At 40.4% G+C, this 21,178-nt stretch overlaps 1 long non-coding RNA gene across 1 annotated transcript in view; it reads left to right on the top strand.

The window, feature by feature from the left end:
* LOC111925283 (uncharacterized) overlaps positions 1-20,839 on the top strand; it is a 29,859-nt gene extending 9,020 nt beyond the window's left edge. The window contains exons 2-5 of the long non-coding RNA XR_015288559.1: positions 1,155-1,377; positions 1,894-2,065; positions 16,244-16,681; positions 20,419-20,839. This is a non-coding gene — a long non-coding RNA (uncharacterized LOC111925283). The remainder of the gene's footprint in view (positions 1-1,154; positions 1,378-1,893; positions 2,066-16,243; positions 16,682-20,418) is intronic.
* Positions 20,840-21,178: the final 339 nt, after the last annotated feature.

The raw sequence follows: 21,178 nt of genomic DNA, 5'->3' as shown, positions 1-21,178 counted from the left end.
GTATATGAATACATGGAGATCTTCAACACTGCATGCATTTTGAGCCACCTTATCAAAAGGAAGTTAGAGTAGAATTAAAAGAAACCCAACCTCCACAAAGAAACAAGAATCATTGGAATAGTTTTCATATAAAGACAGAAAAGTTTTTCCTGATAAATAATAGATTTCAGAGGAGAGGAGTTGATAGCTCTTTACAGAGACATAAATAGTGAATGGAGGACACACATAAATTAATTTATTTCTCTGTAATAAACTACAAATTGAATTTAAGTCTTCAGGATGAAAGCTTAGAAGCAAGCAAGAGGGGTGCTTTTAAAGAAAAAAATAAAAAGCCATAAGCAAAGGTGGTGATGTCACTTTTGGTTCAGAAAGACCTTAAACTGGCTCTGGCTAAAGAGGAATGGTGCTATGCTTTCTCCAAAGTAGCCAGTGTTAGCCACTGTCAGGGGTGGCAGTCAGTGAAACTGCAGCCTGTTCTGGGGAACTAAGCCCTGACATCAGCAGAAGTTGCTGTGATTCTCCCCAGCGTGACCTGTAGTGGAGGAAGTATCTTGAGCACAGGATGTGGTGTGTGCCTGTAACAGTTGAGAAAAGGAATGCTTTGTTTCTGAATATAAATGGAAATGAACCAAATCCAATGTAAAATCATACAGAAGACCATGGCCTGGTTTGTTACTTGCCACACCTTGGTTCGATGGGTGATTAAAATATCAAAATGTTTATAAGCTTTCTGTAGGTTGTGGAAGATTATCAGTGGGATGGTCCAAAGCCACATAGCCTCAGGTTCATCTTTATGTCAGGTGTACCCATTTTCATCTCTAAGCCTTTAAAAAGCAAAAAAAAGGAATGAAAAAGTTGTTTTTACTGACCTTCTGGGTATGCTAACTTCATGGACTCAGGGGAGAATCTAGCAACAAAGACAGTCTTGTGAATACATGTCTGTACAGTGTGTCAGATGCATTTGCTGGACCACAGGCTAACAATAAAAAGAGAAAATGAAACTTATAAAGTTATTGCTTATTGTCTGCAAGATTTAATCACTCACACTGGAAGTAACTTTACTCTTACCAATGTGTTCTTTTTCCTCTTTTTTTTTTTTTTAAGAACACTGTGTATGAAACAAGTGAAATAATGCTGAAATATATGTTTTCTAGTGCCTACCTGCTCAGCACCTGATAGAAACTATCAAGAAGTTGTCCCCATGGAAAGTGTCTCCTGAATTATACTGAAGGCAATAAGAGAGAGTCTGTGGTTAAAACTTCTGCCTACAACCAAATTCTGAGAATTGGTGTTGTGACTCTCATCTTCAAAAAGAGCATAATAATTAGATAACGAGGAGAATAGTCCATATACAAGGAACAAAGATGCTCCATGCAAGTATACCACTTTTTACAATTAATATACAATGCTAAGTGGTTTTTAACTCTTAAAATAATAATAAAAATATGTGGTATATGTATGCTGGTTTGAGTAATTTCTTTCTTTAAGTTACTGGAATGAATTTATTTTTTATTTAAACATAATGTCACACTTATCTCCTTTAGCAAGGTCTTTGCAGAGGCCTTTACATGTCCATTTTTGTCAGACAACCGATTTTCAATTTTTCAGTTGGAAGGCCCATAAAAATGTGCAGTGTAGTAGGAAGAGCAAATTTAAACCTGTGAGTTTAGTTCTCTTGGTGAGTTTTTGGTCCTTGAGTCCACCAATGCTTTGAGGGTCTCTGGAATGTGAAACAACTTATTAAGATTCTTAATGCTTATAAAATAAGTAAATGAAACTTACAAACCCCTTCTCTACATGGACACTAACAATTTATTCCAAGTACGTTGCTGACTTTGCCAACAGCTTGCTTAGCACATTGATTCATGCATTAACTAGATATTTTCTTTCAAGTAACTTGCTGACATATATGTGACTGGCAATGGAAGATGGTCTGGCCATGTGTGAGTCTTCACCCCACAGATGTACCTCTTCTCTCTTGTTGATTGCCTCTGATGTCCTAAGACAAGACACCAGGAGGAACTCTCTGGATGCTCTTGTAAGGAATACATTCACTTTTAGGCAGGTGAGTAAAATGCTAAGATACGGTCACAAGTATCATAGAGTAGCTCCATAGGTGCATTGTGATTGTGTGTTCTGCAAAGCCAAAATCTGCAAACCTGTAAATTTCTAGCTCAACCGGTTTATATTATAACCCTTTAGACCTGCTTATATTCTATACTTCATTATCAATATTTAGATATTGTATTAACAATAAATGTAATCACAATCATCCACGTAATCAGTGGTGTATTTCTGGTGCCTGACTAAGATAGTTTTCTTCTACTACTCTGTTACAATATAGTCAATCAAATTTATTATTCTGGACTAATAGCATTTGTTTAAGTTTTCCTTTCTGCAATACTAAGGAAGTTATGAGCTGGTAAGAAAGCTGATGTTCTGTTCACATATTACTCCATGAATTCTTTATTGTTAAAACAAATTACCTATCCCTGTATGCTATTTTTCCCTTTCTCTTTTTCAGAAGTCTCTAGTCAATTACTAGAGGCCTTTACTGATTTGGTCAGTAGATCAGACATACTGGTCTTTGATTTCTAGGATCCTCTTCAAGTCATTAAAAATCTTTCATGTTCAGTATCTGTCATTTCCAGAGGCTGAAACAAACTGAAGTAAAAAGTTATGTCACAGACATGATAGTTTATGATTTGGGAAAAGTACTTTTACATCTTTGTTTTCTTCCTAACCTGTCACAATACAGGATTCAGCTGACTCCAGGTTATTGGCCTAGTGTTCAAACTGCACTGGCCTTATAAAGTGCCTCATTCATCCCTGATAGTAGTGGCTTAATTACAATGTAATTACATTACATTGTAATTAAAATAGTGTAAAACCCCCACAATTTAAACCAACCAAAAAATCCAAAAGGTAGGGAGGTCATGAGAAAAGACCCAGATTCCTTTTCCCAGAGTTCATTCTGGTAGTCAGCCTGTTGAAGGAGGGGAAAGCTTATTAAACTCACAGCATTATGAACTTCTCTGTAAATTTTTTTTTTAGTAAAAGTTGTCTTTGCTCATCCATATTTTCAACTCTTCCACTGTTTGTTTTTTTTAAAAATATGAATCACAAAAGACTATGAAATTGCTGTGTCCTTTCTACAGGGGCAGAGGATCAAAGGGGTGATGTGCCCTTGGATCTAGGCACTTAGCATCCATGTCTCTAACACTTTCTCTCTCTTTGGTCTGCTTGCTCCTTTGCTTTTTCCCTCCATTCTGAGTGGTAACCAAGAGAACAGGGAGGTAGAGAAGAAGAGTGTTCAGCAGAATTGTTTTCTCCTGATATTCTCCTAAAGAGTACCTCTGGAAGAGGGGCCTTCTGCTTCAGGGCTCTCACACATTATTAGTGTGATGTTCTGACTCTGCCTTTGGAGGGTACCCATCTGGCTTTGTGGTTTCTGCCGGGAGCTTTTGTGTGGTAACAACTTGCCCAGTGAAGTAGGCTCACCATGTGTGAAACTAAACTGGGCCAAATTGAGAAATTTTGCCAGCTAGGTGGAGCTCCCCCACTAAGTTTCTTCCTGTCTTGGTTTGTGCAGCCTTTAATCACTATTGCTGAATATGTGAGTTCATTTAAAAGATGGCCAGTTTACACAAACTAAAATCAAAAGGTGAGACAAGCTCTCTCTTTGCCTTTTGACACCTTTGACAGGTGGAGGTGAGCACACAGTAATCCAGGGATGTATGGATCTGCATCGTTGTTCAGCCTCTATTTCTCTGTGGTGTTTTCATTCAGTGCAGTCCTGGAAGTGCTGGTGACATTTTCAGTAGTTTTCTTTGTGGATAATAGAATTTTAAAAATACTTTCCAGTTACTAAAACATAGTCTGTAGGTTGTTGTAAAATAAACTTACCACTTAGCTGTAACAAACACCTGCTCATGGCAAAACTTATTCTTCTCTCCACAATCAAAAAGGGATTCTCTAAATTAGGCATCTTTTGTTTCCATACTTGCTGGGTCTCTAGAGAGCACCAAATGAGGGGATTTATGTCTATGTATGATGAGGATAAGACTTTCTACTGCAGCCTGAGATCTGAAGATCAGATGAAATTCACCACACGTTTCTATTCTGTCTCCACAGTGAAAAAAATTGCAGAACATTTTAGGCATTGATCTACATTGGACCACATAATTTTTCTATAGGCCTTTAGTGATGCTGAAGACACTTAGTCTTCAGCAATTTTCAGTAAATATATGAAGTGAAGCTCAGTACATAGTTTTGCTGATACTTCAGGAAGAAATGCAGAATCTAGACTGCTGTCTTACAGCAAATTTTTATTTTGGAAAAAGAGTACTGCATTGTTGGGGCTGTGAGAAGAGCATAGTGTATATCCTCACCACTGTTCAAAATAATGGATCTGATTTTGTTAAAAGCACGCGTGGGGTCAGTTACTGCTGCTCAGCTGCTGAGCAGTAATTGTTATATTCCAGTAATATGTTTGTTGTTTGCTGTGATATCCATATGGTGGAGTAAAAAGTTATGGTTCTGGATTTGAAATGTAATAAAATAGAGCTAGTAAGAAGCTAATTTCTTTTTCCACAGAGCTACTTTTTATAGTACGTTTGAAGTTTTAAGGACCATGTTGAAGTATAATTAAATAAAGCTTTTTGGGGAAAAAATGAAATAGTGAACAAATAACTCTCTGTACCAATAATGAAAGACATTTGTTTGAAACCAAATTTCTCCAATAGAAATTGATGTGTATATGTTTCTTCTGTAATTTGACAGTAGACTATAGCCTTGTGTGTGATATGTATGAAATATATCGAAACACTAGCATTGTTTCAATTCACCAAATAACCAGCTATAAGGAGAAAAACAGTGTCATGTTGTCACATTAAAACTGGCAAGTCCTTTTTTCTTTTTCCTGAGGATATGCATACATTAGTGTAATGTTGAAATTACTTTAATTTCACCCACATTGTTTGGGAAAAGTTTAAGGAGTTTGAAGAATCCCTTTAGTTTAAATTATAGCAGTCTCTGAGATACCTGCTGACTGATTTCCGAAAAACAGTGCTAACAGTGAGTAGCAGCCTTCTATTACTTAATGTCTTGCATTTTAATTAATAATTGTGGCACATTAACACATTTTGTCACAACTTGGGTATAACATGGAAGATGAAACAACAGAAGGAGAAGGCAGGAATTAGGAGAAAAGTTCAGCAAGTCATTTTCACATGCCTGATTTGGAGCGGTAACTACATTTCTTAAGTTGTGGAAAGAAGGCTATTTCAGTGTAATGCTAATTTAATTTTATAAAGACAGAATTGTATCATGAAACCAAAATCTATTTTTATATATTTGTCATTCCATAACATTGGGATAATTGTTGACCATGAAGCATATGCAGTTGTTGAAACTTAGGAGCCTGTGGATTTATTTAGAATTAGTAGCAATTCCCACTATTTGTTAACTGAAGATTTTTTAACACTGTCTGTAGAATGAGCTCATGTATTTTGTGCATTCTGTGCGTGATGTACCTTCTTATCACAATAACCTAACCAAGTAGACCTAAGCTGTGTGATGATGACTTTTTTCTTGTCTCTATGAGCACATTTAAATTTTGGAGGAAGATGAGGGTTTGGGGCCTTGGTTTCAAGGAACAGATTCAATTTTGTCCGCAGCCTAAGCACAGTCTTTCATCTGATGATTTTGAGCTAAGGAGTGACCAGATGTCCATTGACTACCACTGCTTTGGTTCAAGGCAAACATTCAAAGCATTATCTGCATCAGTGATTAAGGATTTATGTCAGTACCATAAGTTTTGGTTAGAACAGTTCATTGAACATCAGGATTATTACTTAAAATAATAATAAAAAAAAATTAAAAATTGACTTCTTAAGCAGAGCTGTGCAAAAAGATCTTCATACTCTGGACAAATTCACCAGAATATGTCAGTGCAAGTGTTTTACTTTTCATGGAATCATGGAATCACTCTGTGAGTCATGCAGGCAAGAGGTGGGGCTTCCTCCGCTGGTGAGTAAGTGGGCTGATTAAAAGAGGTCTCTAGGGAGCGCGGTGAACAGGAGCAGGCAAGCAGTGGCGTGGCACAGCTGTTTGTAGGGCAGGGAGGCAGGGAAGGCAGGCAGGTTGCAGGTTTTTCCTGCTAGTAAGGTTAGTTTGTTGTTTGCTGTGTTTCTGTTGGTTGGTTGGTATTTGGGGGTTTTGTTAGTAATGGTTTTTTCATGATCAAAAACTGTAGTTAGTACAAGTCTGTGTAACCAAACAGAACCCTCCAAAAAGGATGTGTCTGTACAGACCCATTCCTGTGTGGAGTGTTTGAGCTTGGTTCCAGGGGCCATTGCAGAAGAAGCCTGCCTGTGGTGTGAACAGCTGAATGATCTCGTTTCACTGGTGGCCGAGCTTAGGGAGGAAGTTGAAGGCCTAAGGAGTATTAGGGAAAGGGAAATAGATTGGTGGAGTTCCACCCTTACATCCTTGAGGGGGGCCCACCAGGAGTCAGAGGACTCCCATGCCTCCCACTGTCAGGCAATAGGAAGACACCTGGTCGATGAAGGGGAGTGGAAATGCCTCCCTGCTCGGGGAGGTAATAACAAAAATTTCTTCCGATCCCTGTCACCTACCCAGGTACCACTTCAGAATAGGTATGAGACCCTGGATCTAGAGACTCATCCAGATGATTTAGAAGAAAATTATCTGCCCAGTGGTCCTCCCAGTTACGCTTCATCTGTAGGATGGATCACCACCTCTAACATCAAAAAGAAGGGTAGCTGTAGGGGCTGACTCCCTTCTGAGGGGAACAGAGGGCCCCATATGTCGACCGGACCCATCCCACAGGGAGGTCTGCTGCCTCCCTGGTGTTTGGGTACGGGATATTACCGAGAGACTCCTTGGGCTGATTCAGCCCTGTGATTATTACCCACTGCTGTTGCTCCAGGCTGGCAACAATGAGATTGAAAAGAGGAGTGTCAGGACAATTAAAAAGGGCTTTAGGGCACTGGGTCAGGTGGTTGATAGGGAAGGAGCACAGGTAGTCTTTTCCTCAGTCCCTGTGGTGGCAGAAAAAAAGGGTGAAAGGAACAGGAGAGCTCACATTATCAACAAGTGGCTCAAGGGTTGGTGTCGTCAACGGAATTTTGGGTTCTTTGACCATGGGGCAACTTTTACGGCACCTGGTGGAACTGGATGGGCTACTTCTCTCTGTTAAGGGCTGAAGGATTTTAGCTCATGAACTGATTGCACTTGCACTGACATATTCTGGTGACTTTGTCCAGAGTATGAAGATCTTCTTGCACAGCTCTGCTTAAGAAGTCATGAACTCATTGTGAGGGCTTTAAACTAGGTTTGAAGGGGATGCAGCTGGGCTATCTAGAAGCAGGTCCAAGGATGGCAAGCCAGAATCAGGGGTGAAATCAGTAGCCCAGCTGAGGTGCATGTTCACCAATGCATGGTAACAGACAAGAAGAGCTGGAGGCCATGGTGCTACACCAAAGCTATGATGTAGTTGCCATCACAGAAACATGGTGGCATGACTCAGATAGCTGGAGCACTGCTCTGGATGGCTAAAAGCTCTTCAGAAGAGATAGGAAAAGGAGAAGAGGTAGAGGGGTGGCCCCTTATATTAGGGAGGCTTTTGATGCCATGGGTATTGAAACCAGTGATAATGAAGTTGAATGCTTATGGGTAAGAATTAAGGGGAAGGCCAACAAGGCTGACATCCTACTGGGAGCCTGTTATCATCCACCCAGCCAGGAAGAAGAGGTGGACAACTTATGTAGACATGCTGCTGGAGAATGTTTCATGATCATCAACCCTTGTTCTTGTAGTGACTTCAACCTGCCAGACATCTGCTGGGAACTTAATACAGCAGAAAAGAGGCAGTCCAGAAAGTTTTTAGAGTGTGCGGAGGACAACTTTTTGTCACAGCTAGTGAGTGAGCCCACCAGGGGAGGGACTAGGTTAGACCTGTTGTTTGCAAATAGAGATGAGCTGGTGGGAGATGTGGTGGTTGGAGGCCACTTCGGGCACAGTCATCGTGAAATTATAGAATTCTCAATATTTGGTGAAATCAGGAAGAACATCAATACGATTTCTACAGTGGACTTCCAGAGGGCAGAGCAGACTTCGGCCTATTTAAGACTTTTTCAGAGAGTTCCTTGGGAAGCAGACCTTAAAAAAAAAAGAGTCCAGGAAAGATGGGAGTGCTTCAAAACAGAGATCTTGAGGGCACAGGAACAGACTGTCCCTGTGTGCCAAAAGATGAGTTGATGAGGCGAATGTCCAGCCTGGATGGGCAATAAGGTTTTGAAGGAACTTGGAAATAAGAAGAGGATGTATCATCTTTGGAAGGAAGGTTAGATCTCTCAGGAAGTATTTAAGGGAGATGCTAGGGCATGTAGGAAAAAAATTAGGGAGGCCAAGGCTCAGTTTGAACTTAAATTGGCAACTTTTGTTAAGGATAATAAAAAATGCTTTTACAAATATATTAATGATAAAAGAAAGGGTAAGACCAACCTTTGTTCTCTACTGGATGTGGGAGGGAACTTAGTAACTGCAGATGAGAAGGTGGAAGTGCTCAATGCCTTCTTTGCCTCAGTCTTTAGTGGGAAGACGGCTTCCCAGGACAGCTGTCCTTCTGGGTTGGTAGATGGTATCGGAGAGCCGAATGGTCCCTTTGTTATCCAGGAGGAGGCAGTCAGAGAGCTGCTGAGATGTTTGGATATTTATTAATCTATGGGACCAGATGGGATCCATCCCAGGGTGATGAGGGAGCTGGCAGATGACTTGTAAAGCTGCTCTCCTATCATTTACCAGCAGTCCTGGCTCACTGGTGAGGTTCCAGATGATTGGAAGCTGGGCAATGTTATGCTCATTCACCAAAAAGGTAGGAATAAGGATCCAGTAGTTATAGGCCAGTCAGCCTGACCTCAGTACCTGGTATGGTAAAGGAACAGTTTATACTGAGTGTTGTCACACATCACTTACAGGATGGCCAGGGCATCAGACCCAGCCAGCATGGGTTTAGGAGGAGAGGTCATGTTTAAGCAACCTGATCTCCTTTTATGACCAAGTGACCCGCCTGGTGGATGCAGGAAAGGCTGTGGATGTGTCTATTTGGACTTCAGTAAGGGTTTTCACACTGTCTCCCATAGTAAACTCCTGGAGAAGCTGGCAGCCCACGGCTTGGACAGGAGCACTCTGCTGGGTTCAGAACTGTCTGGATAGCCAGGCCCAGAGAGTGGTGGTGAATGGTGCTGCATCCAGCTGGAGGCAGTCACCAGTGGTGTCCCTCAGGGGTCTGTGCTGGGATCTGTCCTGTTCAATATTTTTATTGACAACATGGATGAGGGTATTGAGTCCTTCATTAGTAAATTTGCAGATGACAGTAAGCTGGGAGCATGTGTCAATCTGTTGGAAGGTAGGAGGGCTCTGCAGAGGGACCTGGAATGGTTGGATGGATGGGTGGAGTCCAGTGGGATGAAGTTCAATAGGTCCAAGTGCTGAGTCCTGCATTTTGGCCACAATAACCCCCTGCAATGCTATAGGCTGGGGACAGCGCCCACGTGGAAAGGGACCTGTGGGTGCTGGTGACAGCCTGCTGAACATGAGCCAGCAGTGTGCCCTGGTGGCCAAGAAGGCCAATGGCCCCATGCCTGTGTCAGGAGTAGTGTGGCCAGCAGGAGCAGGGAGGTCATTCTTCCCCTGTACTTGGCACTGGTGAGGCCACACCTGGTGTGCTGTGTCCAGTTCTGGGCCCTCAGTTTGGGAAGGACATTGAGACACTTGAGCACATACAGAGGAGGCAACAAGGCTGGTGAGGGGCTTGGAACACGAGACCTGTGAGGAAGGGCTGAGGGAGCTGGGGTTGTTTAGCCTGGAGAAAAGGAGACTCAGAAGTGACCTTATCACTCTCTACAGCTCCCTGAAAGGTGGCTGTACTCAGGTGGGGTCGGTCTCTTTCTCCAGACAGCAGCTGACAGAATGACAGGACACAGGGTCAAGCTGCTCCAAGGGAAATATAGGTTGGATATTAGGAAAAAATTCTTCATGGAAAAAATAATAAAGTACTGGAATGATCTGCCCGGGGAGGTGGTGGAGTCACCATCCCTGGATATGTTTAAAAAAAGACTGGATGTGGTACTCGGAGCCACATTCTAGTTGTGGTGTTAGGGCATGGGTTGGACTGAATGATCTTGGAGGTCTCTTCCAACCTGGTCATTCTGTAGAATTCTGTTGAATCACAGAACTATAGAAACAATATGTGTTGGAAAGGACTTTTAAAAACCATCTAGTCTAATCCCCTCTCCCATGGGCAGGTATATCCTTCATTAGATCCAATTGCTTAAGGCTTTGTCCCACCTGACTTTGAACACTTCCAGGGATAGGGCATCCACAGCTTCTCTGGGCAACCTGTCCCAATGCCTCACCACCCTCATAATCAAAATATTTCTTCCTTACTTAGAGTTGAAATTTACCTTGTTTCAGTCACTTGCTTTGTTACTACAGGATTTGGTAAAAAGTATCTCTTTTAGCTCAAAGTATTAGGTCTTGCAGTGTAGTGTTTCACTGTATGATAAAACGCTCTCAAAAGCTCTATGTAAGATGGGCCATAAATAGTAATGAGTTCCATCATATTATGTGCTGAGGGGGAGAGTTGTTAGTTTAAAACCACAATGGCAAAGATATAAAATCAGTGTATCAGAGCAACTTATAAAAAAAAAAAAAGGTTCACTTAATGAACTCCACTTCTGGAGCTGACACTTCAGTGTTAGTGATATTCTATTTCTCTAGACACGTAGCAGAGAATTTAAATGACATTATATAAGCTACTAATGTTTCAAACCAAACAACAGGGCTGTACATTTGACTGGAGAAGAAGGTTGACTAAATATTTTTTGGAAACCTTGAAAACTGAAGATGATGGAAGTTTTGCCTTTAGGTAAAAGCATCACTGGTGTAACTGAATGATTTCTTACCTGTTGGCGTATGACATCACTTTCCTCCTGGGTTTCCATAATCAAATTGCACAATAATGGAATAGTCAAGCTTTCACTTGCACCTTATATTTCAGACCATTACCTGAGGACATGAGGGTGTGTTTCAGTCCTTCTAAGAAGATGGAGCCATTGTTGGAGTCAGAAGCCAGATTTCCATCAGTGATACAGTGATTTATATGTATCTTTATATTTATGGCAGGTGATATTACCTATCCTTGAAAAGTATGTAGGTATGAGGTTGTCAGTCACTGTCTTCAGATCTTAAAGGTTCACCGTGGAGGTGAAGCCTTGAAGGCTGAACAGGGTTAAATGCTGGACCCACCAGGCATTGTTTTCTTCTGAGTCACAGTCACTTTGCAAATAGCTGGACTGGCTGAGGATATTAAAATACCATCTCTTCATTTATTTCCCATCTTGCTGCTGAGAAGCATCACCCTGGCAAATCTTGTAATGGAAATAAATGTGCCTATATTATCCACTACAGGCCCATCTAGAATGTTTGATTAAAACAGCTGATAACCTGCAGGTGAGACTGATGTAAGTGACGTAGGGCTCTTTGTCTTTTTGATAGTGAGGCTCTGCAAATGATAACTAGCACCTGATGGGCTATGAGGAGCAACTAGGAGTGGTAGCAACTTCATTCTACACAGCTAGATCTGAAAAAGGATGCATGCATGCAGAAGAATTCATTCTTACTCAGAGTGCTACAGCTTCAAATTATGTCAGTATGGGAGAACAAGTACAACTTCCCCTTCTCCAAACACAATTATTACTAGTACAATGTTGTGTTTTAGCTATAAGCTGTGCCAGTGTAATGCCAGATTGGTATCCCTGTGCTTCCTAACAGTTTTGCTTAAAACAACACACCCTTTACTGAAATCTTCAGCTGTCTACAAAAATAAAAAGAAAGTTATATAGTTGATTTTTTTTGGTGGTTTCTCAGTAATGTTGCTCTGGACAGGTAAATAATTTAAAGTGTTAAGTCAGAGAGATTTCTTCATAGTGCAGACTGCTCATAATAAATGTATTAGAATAAATAGGACAGGTATTTGTTTTTACTTGTTGAGTACAAATATTTAAATTAAATACAAATATTTAAAAGGTCCTTAATCCTTGGTTGACTGTGTATTGGTTTTGTTTTGCAATTTGTGAAGAGAGACTCAGAGAAGGAAGTGAGAAGTATTTTACAACTTGAAGTAGTTGTAACCTTCAACAGACTTGTTGCAACACCTGTGGCAGGAGCCTGTGAGGACATGAATACTCTGAAAAGGAAAGCTTCATACCTACTTAAAGGAAATTGTATATTTACTTGTTTAGCATCAGCAAATGGAGTGGCCTTGGCACTTCAAGGCTCTTGATTAGGAGAATGGTGTACTTCAGAATGACTGTAGTTTACGGACTATTTTTCTTACTTCTTCATACTGATTCAGTAATACTTATATATTTTTTCTTTTCAAAAAATATTTCTTTTCAAAAAATATTGCAAAACCATAATGAGATAACCATAAATATATATATATTGCATAGCACATGCTGAAAAGATTATACCTTATTGGGGGTAGAAAGGGATATCAGAATAATTTTAATATAAAGAGACTACTTTGAATCACAACATCTTATTTCAAAGGCAAATGTATTAGTACAAAGAAAACTTTTGATGTCTTTGTGTCACGTTTTTAAATTATTTCTGCTGCCCTAAATGAAAGGCTATTAAATGAAAGCTATTAAGGTAGCAAACAACAAAACAAAGAAGAAACCAAAATATTTATCAGGTAGGGAAAAAGGGCAGTACTAGGATGATGAGATTAGTGTGGCTCGATGTGGATAGGGTTTACAGTAGCATGCGCTGTGCAAGTTGAAGGGAATTTTGAAACAATGAGGAGCTGCAAGCAGGTGTAGTTTTGATTTGTGATGGTGGGTCTGGTAAGTGAAGAAAAATACACACATGGCATAGTTTCTCTGATATTGACCATGCTCTGCTTGCTTGCAGCTAGAGATTGTCCTACACTTTTGGTTACAGCTATCATATCATACAGATAAAAAAAATTATGTAAGTTTCTCCCTGGTTTTTACAACACAGATGCAACTGCTTCTGCTTCTCTGCTCTCTACTGTTGTCTACACTGATGAACACTTGTAATGTGACTAATATCTTCCGAAACAGTAATGATAGGACTCCCTATCTGTCCTGTGCTAGGGAAAGAGGCTGTTGCAAGGGTGTTCAGGACCTCTAATGGAGTAGTTTTCAACAGTGACATTCTTTGAAATTATTGACAATTCACAGAATATAAGGCAAGTACTTCTCATTGTTCTTGCTTCTTGATGACAGTTTTCCTGCCTGTGTCTGCAAAAAAATGTCCTGGTGAGTACAGAAGTAGTCAGAAAGGTGAATATAGTAGTGCCAAACACAGGAAAAGGATAGGAAACTCTAACTGTTAAGAAAAGCTAAAGCTTTTTGATGTTTCAAACCCCATTCAGTGATTTATCTTCTCAATACACGATCTGTCTCTAGTTTTCCAAGTCTGCTAATTTCTGATGTGTCCCTGATCATATTTTAAGAATACTAGGGCAAAATTTAAAATGATTGAGGAAGTGTAGTAGGCAGCAAGTCTAATTTTGGGTATGATGGTAATTCTCAGAGAAGTAGCAAAACAAATTCTAATACTAACTTGAGGAGTGGCTTTGCTTTGTTCCGCTTCCAAACAGGATACACTTGGAGATATGGTCAAGGTCAGATTTAAGTGTTGTATTGACCAAGAAGACATTAGAAGTTGGTATGTTCTCCATCTGCGCATCCAGGAGGGAGTTGTAGAAAGTTACTTCTTTTAGAGATGTTAATGACATGTATTGCAGAATTTGTAAAACCATGAGGCAGGCATCAAACTTACATCTAAATCTGATAGTAGCAGTTCCACAAAAAAAATATAACCTAGAGTAAGTCCATCTCAAAAAATATCCAAAATGAACATCAAAGATCCTGTATCTCCTGTCAGACAACTCACATGGCATTTGTAATTCCATAATCACATTTTTTCTTTTGATGAGCGAATCAACTATGTAAAGATTCCCCATATTGGTTGCAGTACAGAAATGTATAGAAAATACAGCAGCACATGGTAGGAAGAAATATAACCTTTATGGGAGCAGTTTTTGGGCTTGTCCATGAATGAAGGCTGGGTTTAGAGCAGAGGTCAGAGTGATACCAACTGTGAGACATACCCTCAAGCCTGAGCACCATCTGCTGAATGACACTGCATTTCTGTGACCTACCTGTGTCACAATTTCTGGCTGATCCAAATTTGTAGAAACACTTCTTCTATCCTTAAACCACAATGAATATGTCTTGGAAAGGCATCTTTTCTCTTTTGGTACTTGGAAGGAATACCCATGATTAAGAGCAGTTTCTAAGGTAATGATCCAGGCATTATGGAAACCACAGTGTGGTTTCAAGCACAGAACATCCTGGTCACTCCTTCCATGAGAGAGCAGATTGTAAGAGAGGGCAGGACAGACATCTGTAGCAATGCTCTTTGGTGTGAGCTCCTCTCGATTAAAGGACAGTCACATAGTCCGGCATGCTGCATAGTCAGCAGCAGGGAACACCACCACTTTAATTTCAAGTGCCCTCTTGTAAATGACAGGAGACTTGTAGGTGTCAAAAATCCATCATTCTCTTTCTTAACCACAGAAATCTTACGCAAGATGAAATCAGATAATCTAGTGGCAATAAAACTAAGTAGGGAAAATGTTGGGCAATACCTGTTGACATCACTGTCTGTAGACAGCCTGTATGCAACTGCATTCAACTGAAGTATGTAAACTTCACTGAGCTGTGGCATGCTGCCAAGGCTAAGGTTACTCATGCTGGAACCCTAGCGAAAGGTCTCTTGAAGGAAGCCCACTTTGGTGACTTTTAATACCCAAAAGAACTGAAAAGGCAGAGTTTTTCTCTAGGCAGAGATGACAACATCAGCAGGGTTCATGATCAGCAGGATCATGAAGATGAGCATTGATGTGGCTCTGGAACCTGCTGCTCCTCAGAAGAGCTAGAGCCTTGATGGAGAAGGGGAATCCTGGTAAGGATGTGCACATGCTGGAGCTTTAAATCTGTAGAGGTAGAGCAGGCCAAGGGGTAGAAGGGGTCTGAAAAAACTGGCAGGAGTAGGAGGAGAGGGGGAAAAGTAGTTTAGGTTGGTAGTTGCCAATGTTTCTGATGGATGGATGCTTGTTAGCCTCATTCTTTCTCTGGTACCACCGCTGGGCTGTCTCATCAAACCTTTTAAAAGAGACACTGTTGAAAACAGAGTTTTCATAGACTTTTGCCGGCCAGCCTTAGAGCATTTAGCCTGGCCTGCTACACCATACTTTGCGAATGCCTTCTTAAGGGGAATTCTAGTCTACTTATTGTAATAAAGTTCTTAATTCATTGTCAGAAGACTGAAACTCTTTTGGGGATTCTGCACTATTGTCATTTGACATGGTGGCTGTCGGGGATTGTGGATGGTTTAGAGGCTTATGGGGGGTATTGGCCTATCACAGATTCCCTGGAAGCTGCTGTGTACCATGGGGGGCCTCGGAGTCTATTCTGTCTTGCAGAAGGAGCATGCTCTACCACCCCCAAGGAACAATAACTTTCAGACAAAGAACATTTTTCCCAGATCTCTTTTGCAAACGTGGAGCTGAGTGTAGAACCGTTTCTGAGCTGAGAGGTAGCTGAGGAACTTTGTGCATCTGCTCAACCATGAAGCCAGGATGAATATTGGACAGAAGCTTCTTTAGAGGGTGATGTTTTGAGACTAAGTGCAGATGGTTCTCGTTACTCTAAAATCAGAAAAAGAGCTTCTGAACCCTAGACAGAAGGTTTTCTCTCCTTGTTATTGAAAACAGACCCACTGAATTATGGAGTAAATGACAAACACCTAGAAAAGCAAAATGGAGTGCTCTGAAACCATAGGAGGAAGTTTGATTCCTGAGCAAATAAGCTACTTTTGATGGAATTCCAGGATAGCTAGTGCACCGCTGAGATAAATTGAGGATCTAGACCAGGTGTAGAACGTGTGGGACAAAGACACAGATATTTCTGCTCAAGCAGTATCTTTTTTAGGTTGATGAGGCAGAATGAGCAGGCACACCAGCTCACCACTACCAAAAAGATAAGATCCTCTATCCTTCTCTCCCTTTCCTTTTCTGTCATATATTTAGTGCTTTCTCTGACTTCTTGTATTTCTGCAGGAGCTTATTTAATTCACTGAAATGGAAGACCTATTTGTGTCATCTATGTTGTGGGTAGTCTTCTGAAATTTCAGCTGTAAAATGTGACAGTGGACTATGGTGGCTTTCAGAAGGGGAAGAGAAAGACAAGAGCACAAGGGCACAGAAAGAGAAAGGAAAAGAAGAAAAGGACACACAGACTTCATATTTTCAGCTGCAAGGAGATATTTATTGCCTTTATCTACCCGTTGAACTTATGCTGTGGCTTTATGCCACTTAAAACAATTTTTCCAATTAAAATTGAAGTTTTCCTTACTAATTTTTGCAAATGCCATTTTTCTCTTTTTTTCACTTGCATAAGGAACTGATATACTGCATTTTTAGCTCTTCACATGCCTGATTTTTTCTGAACTCACTGAATTCCATGACCTAGATGTTGGTCTTCTCTTGTTTCATGAGGTATGTTCCATGTCTTCTGTAGTTTTTTTTTCACATGAATCATTTAACATCTATTAAAATCTCCAGCTAAGGGAAAAATGGATAAGTAGATGTCAAAATACAACAAAAAAAAGCAAACAAAATACCGAATGTCAAGCATATGGAACTCCGATTTAAAATGTGGAGTGAGCTTCACTGCTTTACCCAGTGCTTTGTTCCTGTGGCCATTCAGATTAGAGCAAGAAGAGATGGGCCATAAATACAATGGTCTTTAGAAGCAATGACTAATAGGGAAACACAGGTCAAGTATCAACCAACAATTTCAGCCCGAGACGCATGAGGTTTATACACTAACAGCTAAATATAGGATCATTCTCCTAAATTCAGACAAAATAATTAAGGACAGAGAGAATTTTATGTGGTTCAGGGCCCACTAGGAAGAGCAAAGTCAAGTAATATATTTTTATAAGTCTGAATTTTTATTTTCAGTGAACAAATTTACTTGAATGACTGACAGCTTCAACACTCAGTTGGCCAGAACAAACCTGTCCCTTTCACTGATGACTGTAGAATTTTCTTTACTGATGAAGAACTTTCTCTCTGTAATAGAAACTTGGGAAAAAACTAGATTTTACATTTGGGAGTATTAGACTACCTAGGTACTTTGCTTCTTTTGAAAGTTTTGTTAGTTGAATAAAAATAAAAAGCAGAAACAATAAGACCTCTTTTTAGCAGGACGAGCAGTACCCTTTTTAGTGCTATAAGTTTTCGTGATTCAAGGGTCCTACATTTAGACTTTAGAATATCTCTCAGGGAGTGGTTCTGTCTATAATAACATTAAGTAAAAAAAGGAGACACTTTTTAAAAAAAGTATTCAGAATAATATCTTTGCAGCCAGCTCAGACCTTTGGGCATGCACTTTCACCTTGGCCTTAGGTAGTGTTTTGCATTGATGCAGGTATTTCAGGGTTCCTTTTCCCCCTACATGCTAGCTCAAAACCATGCTTGCTCTTTGGATGGGACTCTGGAGTTTTTGTCTTTAAATTGTTACTAATAATTACCAATGGACACTGAAGCAGCGATCAGTAAGAAGGGATGAGGGGCAGGAAACCCCACTGGCAGAGAAGAGGCTAGAACACTTGGACTTGGGGGCCCTGAAGAGTCAAAGACACTCGTATCAGGATCAGGGCAACAAGGTCACACAGAACACTAACTGAAGATGAAGAATGGGAAAAGCAGGTATAAGGCGCACATGGAAAATGAGGAGCATGAGAAAAAGGGGGGAATGGGAATGTGGCGTGTTACAGTGGTTTTACTGCTTTAGTCTGTTGGTGTGGTGTAACAGAAAAGGAATGGGATACACATTTCTGCAGTTCCTTACACTTTCTTGTCATATTGCCTGGTTTGCAGGTATATATCAGATAATTCATTGACGTTTTTTATTTATAGCTGAAATCTGCTCTAGAGGAATTTGTAGGTCCTTTGCCATAGACGTTTTTATCCTTTGTCTTTGTAAAAGCAAAGATCAACCCACCAACGTTCATATTTCTTTCCTAATTTAGTACTGAGATGTTTATTACATGACTCTTGCCTGGGGAACATCCCATTTGTCTGGAGCACACAGTAGTTTCTTCTGTTTCCTGTGAAAAGCTGTTCTCAGTAGGCTGTGCCTCAAAGATACTTGCTCTAAAAGGCAGGCTCAACAAAAGCCATGAAGTTTGCTCGATCCTATCTGCTTTAAGCAATCACACAGAAAGAGCTTCTCCTAATACAAACAAACAGTGCATTCTGAAACCTGAGTATCTTTGAAAAGGTGTTGATGGAGAAATGTAAATTAAAAGAAATCAAGATGACAATATTTTTAAACCTACTTTTAAAGCTTACTTTAAACTTACACTTGGAGTAAGTAGAAGGGTTGGAAAGAGGTGTGAGAAGAAAAGGATCTTTTTCTCTCTTTCTTTTCTCTCTTTCTTTTCTCTCTTTTCTCTCTCTCTTTCTTTTCTCTCTTTATTTTCTCTCTTTTCTCTCTTTTCTCTCTCTTCTCTCTCTTTTCTCTCTCTTTTCTCTCTCTTTCTCTCTCTCTCTTTCTCTCTTTCTCTCTCTTTCCTTCTTTCCTTCTCTCTCTCTCTCTCTCTCTCTCTCTCTCTCTCTCTCTCTCTCTCCCTCTCTTTCTCCCTCTCTTTCTTTCTCCCTCTCTTTCTTTCTCCCTTTCCAGTTTGTTTACTCTGTCCATGTGCCAGCACAGTGTGGATATTCAGTTTCACTCTTTTCATATGAATTTTATACAGACATGCACTGAGTTCTTTTAATTTCTGTAGTTATGGAATAAGTTAGTGGAGGATGTGGAACCTGTTAAAAAAGTAGAGGTTCCATACTACAAAGCCACAGAAAATATCCCATGAGATTTAAGGACAGATGTGGGATTTTCCATGTTTCATACCACCTTTAGATTGGTTAGGATTCACCATGGTGTAATTGCTTTGAAGAGATGGTTGCCACAGACTGTATCTCTATGGACTGCTCTAAGGGTGACCTCAGGGCATGGTAAACTACTTTTGGCTGCTACTAGGAGCAAGTTTACAGCTTTTAGCTGCAGCAGCATCCTCCCTCTTCTTGTCATGTATGCTGGGTAATATATGGCAGTGGAACAGTGTAATGGTTCTCTAGATATCCGATCAGTCACAGGAAATAGCTGGCACACAGCCTTGCTAATCTTTAATCTGAGATTGGCTGCATAGGAGAATTTCTGGTTTCTTCTCTCCATGGTTATAATCTGACCTTGAGTTTTTTTACTCTAGATAATATCTGATAAGAGATTAAGGATGCGATAAGTAGCTGTTTTATATGAAATTTAAGAGACCATTAGCATTCCACTGAATTGTAAAATTGTCAAGCTAAAAACAGCTCTTGGCGTTCTGCACAGATGCAATAGCAAATCACTGAGTCACAGGAAATGATTCAGTCAACATTTCTAAACTTTCAATGTGTGTTTTATGGAAGAAACTTGATGTAAATGTTTAGACAGTTATGGTTTTGGAGATAAATATTGCAGTTTTATGTAGTGTGGGGTTTGACGTACCAGAATTGTGGTGCACAGTTGTCAATTTACTGAACATCTAAAGCTGTTCGATCATTGTATTTGATTCCAGTGTGGGATGTATTTTCTGTGGCTAATGAAACGTGGTGTTGTATTTGGGCATAACGGATTACACATTTGAATATCAAAGAAAAATTATCTTTTAATGACCTGGGGTTCCCTCTGCACTGCTGGAAGAGAACTTGCATGGGCCTCCATGCTTTTTTCCTTAATTGCTTGTCTCCTCATCCTGTAAATACAGTACTTCAGTGATATGACCTCTCATGGCAGGTTATCCTCTGCCTTAAGTGATATCACAGGGTTAAACAGCTTTAGAAGGTTAAGTTAAAATATTTCCTTGCTTCTCATTTTAATTTCATTAATTAAAATAGACAGAGTGTTGACAATGCAAAATTCACCTTGTCTTATGTTAGTTGCTTGTAGTTAAAATATTTCTTGTGTTTTTCAAGTAATTTTTTAGATTTAAAGATTTAAAAAATGTTTTACTTGATAAGTAAATGGACCTGCACTGTGCTGTGCTTCAAGAAAATTAAGTAAGTGTAATGGTTCATGTACAAAAGCCTTAGGTATACTTCTGTGAAGAAGGCATGCTATCACCAGCATGATAGACAAATTCCACCTTCAACCATATAATTTCCATGTGCCTAACTTGTCTGTACAGGGAAATAATCCCAGGGGGCAGCTTCTGCAGGTGAGCAAGTGTGTTGCCATGCTCTGCTGGTGTATGGGAATCAGTATTTGAACCTCAGACTATGGAAGAACAAGGTATTGAATGTTTCTGGCTGTAACAGGTGAGATGTGTCAAAACTGGTAAGGTCTTTATGGTTTCAGATTTCCCCTTAGAGGTGGGCCATCACCCTGAAAACTCAGCTTCTGAGCTTGCTGACATGGTTTTCTAAGGACTTTCCCAGGACAGTTACATAGATATATGTACATTCTTTCTGTTACACGTCCTGTGATGGCCATCTCTCATGGCCAGTGCAGTGAGAAAGTGTTATCCTGACCATCCAATCCCTGGCCGTGGTCAGAAGCCTATAAATCCTGGGAGGAAAAATAAACTCTGCTCTCTTCCTTTCACCACACCTCGACCTGTGTCTGTGTGATCTATTCATCTTCAGCGGCAACAGTGGGCTACACTGGAAAGATGGAAAAAGAGACCCCTCTGAATGACCAGGAGGAATCATAGGACACCAGAGGGTGACCAAGGAGTTTGATTCTGTCTGGGCCATGCTGTACCGGGTGTGGGTGCCCAGGTGCTGGCAGGGGGTGCTGCAGGGATCTCTGTGATAAGCAGCCAAGGCTGCCCTTTGCTGACCATTGCCCATTTTAGAGGAATCCAATGGCCCCACCACAGCCCTTGGCTAAGCCCTTGGAAGCCAAGGTGGTGGTGCTTCAGAAGTAATGTGTGTAAGAAAGGCCAA

Source organism: Cyanistes caeruleus, chromosome 1, assembly GCF_971803275.1.
Source record: "Cyanistes caeruleus chromosome 1, bCyaCae1.hap1.1, whole genome shotgun sequence".
NCBI classification, from domain to species: Eukaryota; Metazoa; Chordata; class Aves; order Passeriformes; family Paridae; genus Cyanistes; species Cyanistes caeruleus.
This window is presented reverse-complemented; position numbering and strand designations above follow the sequence as displayed.